Below are 7819 nucleotides of genomic sequence, written 5' to 3' on the forward strand. Positions count from 1 at the left end.
GATATACTCCTCAGGGGTTAGTCCTCATGCTTCCATCCTCGAACCCCTCATGCATCCTCGGAGCGGGCCCTTGGGCCTGGCCTGAAGTGGGCCAAGGCCATCTGATTTTCTGGCCCCACAGCTTTAATTTTGAATGATTATTTGTGAAGTAGCTACTTGTTAATTCTGAATTTTATATTAAGAATATTTATTTGTTTGTTTTTTCATACTTTTTTTTTTTCCATTTTGATAAAATCTGATAAACAAGTCGACATGGCTGACCTATTTAATAACTGGGTCGTGTTAAGGTTGAGGAATCTTGACCTGTTTAATAAACATGTCAGGTTAGTGTTGACTTATGTAGTCGAATACTCATGACTTGACATGACGCGAATCCGACACGCGAACACAAATTGCCACCTCTAGTCCCACCCACCTTATCACACACACCAAACTCATTACTTCTTTGAACACACTCTCTCTCTCTTTTTGTACTTCTCCTTCTTCTTTCTTCTTCTGCATCTTCTTCTTCTCCTTCTCCTTCTTCTTTTGCAATTCGAGTTTGATTATAACTAGTGATTTTGGGTTTGAAATTTGGGTGATAATTTTGGGTGGATTTTTCCACTACTGTGGGTAGTGATTTGGGGCTCTCCACTGCTACTTCTTCTTCTTATTTGGCATCTTCTTCTTTTTCTACTACTTCTGCATTTTCTTCTTCTCCTTTTGCAATTTGGGTTTGATTATGAGTTTGATTTTTTTTTTTTTTTTTTTTAGGAGAAGATTTGATGAATTTGGAATCTAGATTCAGAATAAGTTTGAAGAATTTGATGATTTGTATAGATTTTTCATTGAATTTAAGAGAATATAAGAGGAGAAAGAAGGCAGAGGAAGAGAGAATATGATAAGAGAGGAGAGAGAAAAAAAAATGAAATAAAAAGCTACAGTAATCTGTAAATATACAAGGTTATTGTAGCAATAATGGAAATGCACAATATTATACAGGAATTGATGTAGGTAAATTTTGAGCAAAAATATGTAAAATTATGCACATTTTCTATTTTTTTTACATGAACACTTTGCAAAAATACCTACATCAGATTATCTATAATACACTCTTTTTTATTTAAATAATATTTTTCTAATTTTTTTTATTATTATTTCACACCTACCCACAGCCCCACCTACCTTACCACACACTCCGAACTCATTAATTCTCTAAACACTCTCTCTCTTTCTTTTTCGCCTTATCCTTCTTTCTTCTTCTGCATCTTTCTCTTCTTTCTTCTTCATCTTCTCCTTCTCCTTCTTCTTTTTCTTTTTCTTTTGCAATTTAAGTTTGATTATGGGATTTTGGGTTTGCAATTTGGATGGTAATTTTGTGCGGATTTCTCCGCTATTGTGGGCGGTGATTTAGGGCTCTCCGTTGCTACTTCTTCTTCCTCTTCTTCAACATCTTCTTCTTCTTCTTCTTCTTCTACCACTTCTGCATTTTCTTCTTCTTTTTTTGCAATTTGGGTTTAATAATTTTTATGGGTTTAATGATTTTTTTTTAAGGAGAGGGTTTGATGAATTTGGGATCTAGATTTAGAATAAGTTTGAAGAATTTGGTGATCTGTATAGATTTGTTGTTGGATTTAAGAGAATATAAGAGGAGAAACAGAGTGAGGAAGAGAGAAAATCGAATTAGAGAGGAGAGAGAAAAAATAAAATAAGAAGCTACGATAATCATGTAAATATACACGGTTCCTGTAGCAATAATGGAAGGCATGTGGGGGAGGCCTTATCTGTGATCACCATGGGAAATGGATTAAGGGCTACATGAGGAATATCGAGGTTGCAACCAGTATTGTTGCTGAATTTTGGGCTTTGAGAAATGGGCTGATGCTAATTGTCCAGCCTGGCATTACCCAACTTTTTGTTGAATTAGATGCACAAGGTATTGTTAACCTCATTTTAGCTAAAAAAAATTAAAAAAAAAAAAAAAAAACCCTCTAACAGCTCGTATTCCCCTCTTCTCAACGACTACAGGTACCTCCTAGGGCAATTCCACCATATCAAGATCAACCATGTCTTTAGGAAGGCGAATAAGTGTGCTGACAACCTTGCTAGAGCAGGCTGCTCCTTTTATGGGGATTTTATTGTTTTAGATTTGCCACCTACTAATGATTATGTAATTTTTTAAGTTCGGACGCTGCTAGTTTGTACTCAAGGCTTTTAGCCACTACTTCGCCTTTTATGGCTAGCTAGTTTAATGCATTTTCCATTTAACCAAAATAATAATAATAATAATAATGGAAACATACAGTAATATAGAGGGATTTATGTGAGTAAATTTTGAGCAAAAATGTGTAAAATTATGCACTTTTTCTATTTTGTACTGATTAGTGCGAGTGCTCTAACACGTGAGATTATATAAAATAAATAAATAAATGAATCTTAAAAAAAAAAAAAAAAATCATGGAATTGCATTCTTAAGGTCATATCTACTCATGTATGGTGGCAAGATGATGACAAATCTTAACTCATATGACCATACTCTCAAGAAATCATCTACATGTTCATCACATCCACATGTGAAATTCCTAATTTGATGCAATAACTGATCATGATATGCAATTCAATTTCGTGACATCAAAAGGAAATCCTTCATATTAAAATTTAAGTGATCAACCTTAAGACTCTTTCTGGACATATCAGTCGATGATGTTATCCCACAAATAACGAGGACACCAAACTTACTTTCTCAGTCCATATGTCAAAAGATTTCAAGGCCTTTCAAGCTGCAAGAACACAAATGGGACAAACTGAAAATCTGTTATTTGGTATTAAGTATAATTCAAAAATCTAGCTTTCAAGAAGTTACCAATAATCTATATCTATATATATATATATCTAAAAGATAAAACGTAGCATTTATTTTTGTTATGCTCTAGTTGAGTCGCATTGACAATCACATCATCATCCTTTTTGTTTCAAATTTTTTCCAATATTTTTTAAAAACATTTACTCATTTAAGGCGACTTAAAAACTCCATTATTTAAAAATTAAAATATTTTTAACCATTATTATTATTATTATTTTTCCAACATTTCTCTCTCATTTTTACTTTTTTATTTCCCCACTACTTTCGACCTTAATATCACTGTTTATCTATCATTTTTCTTCTTTTATTTGGACTCTTATTATTCTAAGGAGAAAGTTTCTCTGCAATCTGAATTGGAGGAAGTCTCCCCACACTGTGACGTGTCATTATCAGTGAGTAACACCTGTCCCACTACATTAAAACTTAAATTCAAGAGATAACTCCCGTTCACTCAAACGTTAGCAATTTTTCCATTTTTCCATTTTTTTTATTAAAAAAATAATTAATTATTTCTCTCACCATCACCTAAATGATCAGTCCTTTCTCTCTCTCACTCCTTCAACACAAATCAGTTTCCCATCTCTCGTGATGGGTAACCGATTTTTCTCCATCATGGAAAAGCATGACATGAGTTCCTGAATTAATCAAGAGATACTATTTCTTTCCCAGTTTTTTATCATTCTTCTTCCTCAACCAAAAGCTACCGCCCCTTTCAACCAAAATTTCTAGCTGATTAAAGCCAAACAAGCATGAAAAACGCAGGCAAAGAAACACCAAAACAAAATATCAGTATCCAAAGTTTTCTTTAAAAAATTAAAAATTTCTTAGAAATCAAACATAAGCTAGAAATATCAAAGAAAGATTAAAACAAAGCCACAAACTTGACAAAATCAAATACTGATTCTACTGCTGCTAGTAGCCAAGTTTATCATCAATCCTCAACAAACCCACAAACTTCTCAAATCAAATACCATACCCAAATCTAAACCAAAACAGAAACCCAAAACAAATCCATTGATCTCACCCAAACCTCAACTTCAACCTCAAAAATAATTTGCACTATCACAACACCTATCTCACTAGATCAACAACACAACCATGAAACACAAATGCCATGGAGAAAATCGAAGAAGCCTCCTGTGTTCTTCTAAATCTTGGTTTAAGTTCATTCTCAACCATCAAAAGAAGTCGATCTGGGTACAGAGATGTATTGGGCATTGATTGATTGTTGTTCAGATGAAGAGGGAGAGTTAGATGAAGAAAGAAGAGACTTGGGTGAGAGTTGATCATGGGAGAGAACGAATATGATGAGGAAGAAGAAACGGTGAGGAGAAAGTTTTTCTGCAATCTAGAATAAAACAGAGAGATGGGGAAAGGATTTGCATTGAAGGAGAGAGAGAAATGACTGATTGTTTAGGTGATGGACTGATGGTGGTGAGAAATAATTAACTATTTTTTTAATAAAAACAATATGAAAGAATAGCTAACGTTTGAGTTAACGGAGTTATCTCTTGAATTTAAGTTTTAATAGAGTGGAACAGATGTCACTCTCTAATAATGACACGTCACAGTTTGGAGAGTCTTCCTCCAATTCAGATTACAGAGAAACTTTCTCCTTATTCTAATCATATTACTATAAATTTGACATTTTCTCTTCTATTCTAAGCGTAGTTTTCTCACACAAAAATTGTTACCTCTCTCTCTATCTCTCTTTTTTTTTTTTTTTCTTGCATCCATACTTTAGGTTGATGATTTTTTTTTTTAATTAGAACTCTACTTTAGGTTGATGCGATTTAGTTTTGTATTTTAAGTTGTTATCTTTTTTATTGTTAAATATTATCCTACTGCATCATACATATAGAATATATTATTATTATTATATTACATAACATAACTTAGATAATTTAATGTTTATTGCTATAAATTTTATTTTTACTATATTTCCTTCTCGTCTTATTTTATTCAACATTTAAATTTAGCCACATCCTCCTTATCATTAAATTATGCAACCCAAATCAAGAAAATGGCTAGCGGCACACCTACCCTCCTTTACCATGCATTAGAGGAATTAAAAATTTAAAATATTTGTGTGATAAAGGGACATAGAATTTATAATTTAGATAGCATTCTTTGAATATGTTTGGGCCTATAGACTAAACAATTTGTAGACTTAAAAGGCTATTGAGAATGGACTTTTTGTATCAAGACTAAAAGAATATGGACTTCTAGATATCATTTAGATAAAAACCTTGATCATAGATATATATATATATATATATACACATTTGCCACAAATTTAAATCACGCAAACTTAATAATATTATATTATGTGTTAGCATCTTCTCTGCTTCTTCTTCTTCCTCTATGGGAAAAGTTACATAAAATTTTGAGAAAAAATAGAAAGGGATCTGGATTGCTCTAGATGAAAAGTTACATAAAATTAATAAAAGTTAGTTCAACTGGTAAAGTCTTTAATTGTTGAATAAGAGATCTGGGGTTCAATCCCTGCCTACATCAAAAATTAATTGATGTATTGGTCTGATGATAAAAAGCTATTATCAAGAGCAGACGCTATAAATTGAAACTCTCTTAATATATATATATATATCTCTTCAGATACTTTTCATGCAACTCAAAACTCCATTTTAGAGAAAAAAATTTGAAAATCAAGAATTCGAGATGCTCTAAAGAAAAACATGTGTAGCATTGGAAGTCATTTCTTAAGTACTTGTTTGGATTTTCTAAAGCAAATACCTCATCACAAAAAGGACGGTTAATTTCTGAAGAGAGTTTTGAGGAAAAAATCACCAGCAGTAGACCTACCCCTGCCCTTAGGATTTTCAGTAACTAGTTTCCATAAGGCACATAATGAAGATGCACAAAAAACTCAGTCCCACTCAAAGAAAACATATTTGAAAGAAATTGTTGGCCAAGCACACCATCAATGGAAGTATATATAATTCCAGCTTAAAAATGAACTCTGTAACAATTGAAGTTAAGATGTGGATTGAAGAGAAATAAGTTTGACAATAATATTACTTCTTGTTGCAATCTGTCAAGATAATCTGCTCAAGGAAATTAATCTATTGCTATTTCCAGATAAAATGTGACTTGAATTCAAAAGTATTATTTAGTCTCTCTGATAGACCTTGCACTATATTAAATCAATTTCTTGCATAAATGTCGGCTCTTTTTGTATCTAACCCTTGGTTGTATGTTATGTGCTAGCGTTAAAAGGTGTTCTAAGGTTCATGGCTGCAAACTCATACCACTTCATTGAATTCAAGCAAAGTGATGCAAGATGTCTTCAAGAGTGAAGACCTTCCCCTCAACTGCTTTGAATATGGAAGGAAGAGTTACAATAAGGATGGTTATTGTAAATCATTTTAAATGTGGAGCTCAATTGTTCTGATTAAAGAAGTGAATGTTCTTAGTGCCTATTCTCAATTGCTAATTATATGGGGCAATATATATATATATATATATATTTGAAACTTCACACATAACTAACTGAATAAGACCTCTCAATTTCATCAATTTCATGGTTAAGATTTTATTTCTAAATCTAACAGTGTTCAGACTGTCAATTTTAAATAACATGTTCATGTGTACACTTTTAGATTTGTTTTAAATATATAGAATCATTTTCCATTATTTTCATGTAGACAGATGACTCCTTTGAATGTCAATGCAAAACACGAAAACAAGAACATAACATGCTATGCTTGATAACCTCTTATGCTTGTCTCACACTCACCCCACCCCACCCAAAAAATAGAAAAAGAAAAAGAAAAGGAAAAAAAGGAATCTCATGGGTGGATCAATCATATAAATACAATTCCATGGGAGATTTTATTTTTTGTCTAGACTGTAAATCAGAGTTGGGATTTCTTGGAAACTATTGACCACCATAATTAGTGAAAACTTGTCAAACACCTTCCCTTGAGAAACCTTGACATGGAAGGCAAGGCAACCGGTAAAAAGCTCTCAAAAATTCATGACAGTAGCATCTACATCAGTTCATAACTTACATAGCAGCGTTTCTGTAGACTAAACAAAATCCTAATAAATTATGATTTGAATATCTCAAACGAACAATATTCATGATTTGCATCAACAAACTAAATTCAAATTAATAAACACACACACACATATATCCAAAAACCAATTCACACTTGCCTGCTTCTACATGGCTCCACCACCACATCGTCCGGCTTCACAGCCTGCATAACGCGCACAAAATCCACATTCCACAGTCGATCCTGAGATATATGCAAACAACTGAGGGTGAGTTTGGGCTATTTTGGCTCTAGATTCATTCAAAATTTCAGTTCTGTGAAATCAAAGTCTGGTGGGGGTGGCTTGATTGAAAACTTGGACGCTTAGGAGGTTTTGTTTTGAAGAAAAATGGGTTAGTGGTAAAAATTGGGAACGTTGATTTGAGGGTCTCCATGGATGAGAATGAAGGAAGACATGTGGGTCTTGTGTCCCTTATAAAAATCAGTGTTTTTTTGTGTTTCAGAATTTGGACAAGGCAACTAAAAACTGATGGCCACGACCGTGGGCCTAGAATAGAAAAAGGTACCCATTAGTTTAGAGTGAAAAAAATTTCACAATTATCAACAGTAATGCCATAGTTACCTAAAATGGCACCATTTTTGTTATAACTTAATATAACAAGTTATAAGTGATAAAGGTGTGTTTTCATATAAATCTACCATTACATTTTTACTACTCATAATTTATCACGTGATGAGTTGTAACAAAAATTATATCATTTTATGTGTCTTTAGCATTACTCAATTATAATGGTAATAAGTTGATAATAGTATAAAAAAATTGAAGTTAAGGTAGATCAAAATAAGAATCAATCAAATTTATCAACTCAATTGTCATAAAATAGATTCTAGTTAACTTATATGATAAATTTTTTTGGTTAAATAAAAAATAAAAAAACTCTATTGTCATAAAATATTA

At 32.4% G+C, this 7819-nt stretch overlaps 1 long non-coding RNA gene across 1 annotated transcript; it reads right to left on the bottom strand.

Annotated features, from left to right (window-relative positions):
- Nucleotides 1-726: 726 nt before the first annotated feature.
- LOC136063910 (uncharacterized) lies at nucleotides 727-7392 on the bottom strand. Its single transcript, XR_010625561.1, has 2 exons — nucleotides 7022-7392; nucleotides 727-2759 (listed from the first exon to the last, which is right to left on the bottom strand). It is a non-coding gene; the product is annotated as an uncharacterized LOC136063910 (long non-coding RNA).
- Nucleotides 7393-7819: the final 427 nt, after the last annotated feature.

This window comes from Quercus suber, unplaced genomic scaffold (genome assembly GCF_002906115.3).
Source record: "Quercus suber isolate HL8 unplaced genomic scaffold, Cork oak 2.0 scaffold_593, whole genome shotgun sequence".
In the NCBI taxonomy this organism is placed as follows: Eukaryota; Viridiplantae; Streptophyta; class Magnoliopsida; order Fagales; family Fagaceae; genus Quercus; species Quercus suber.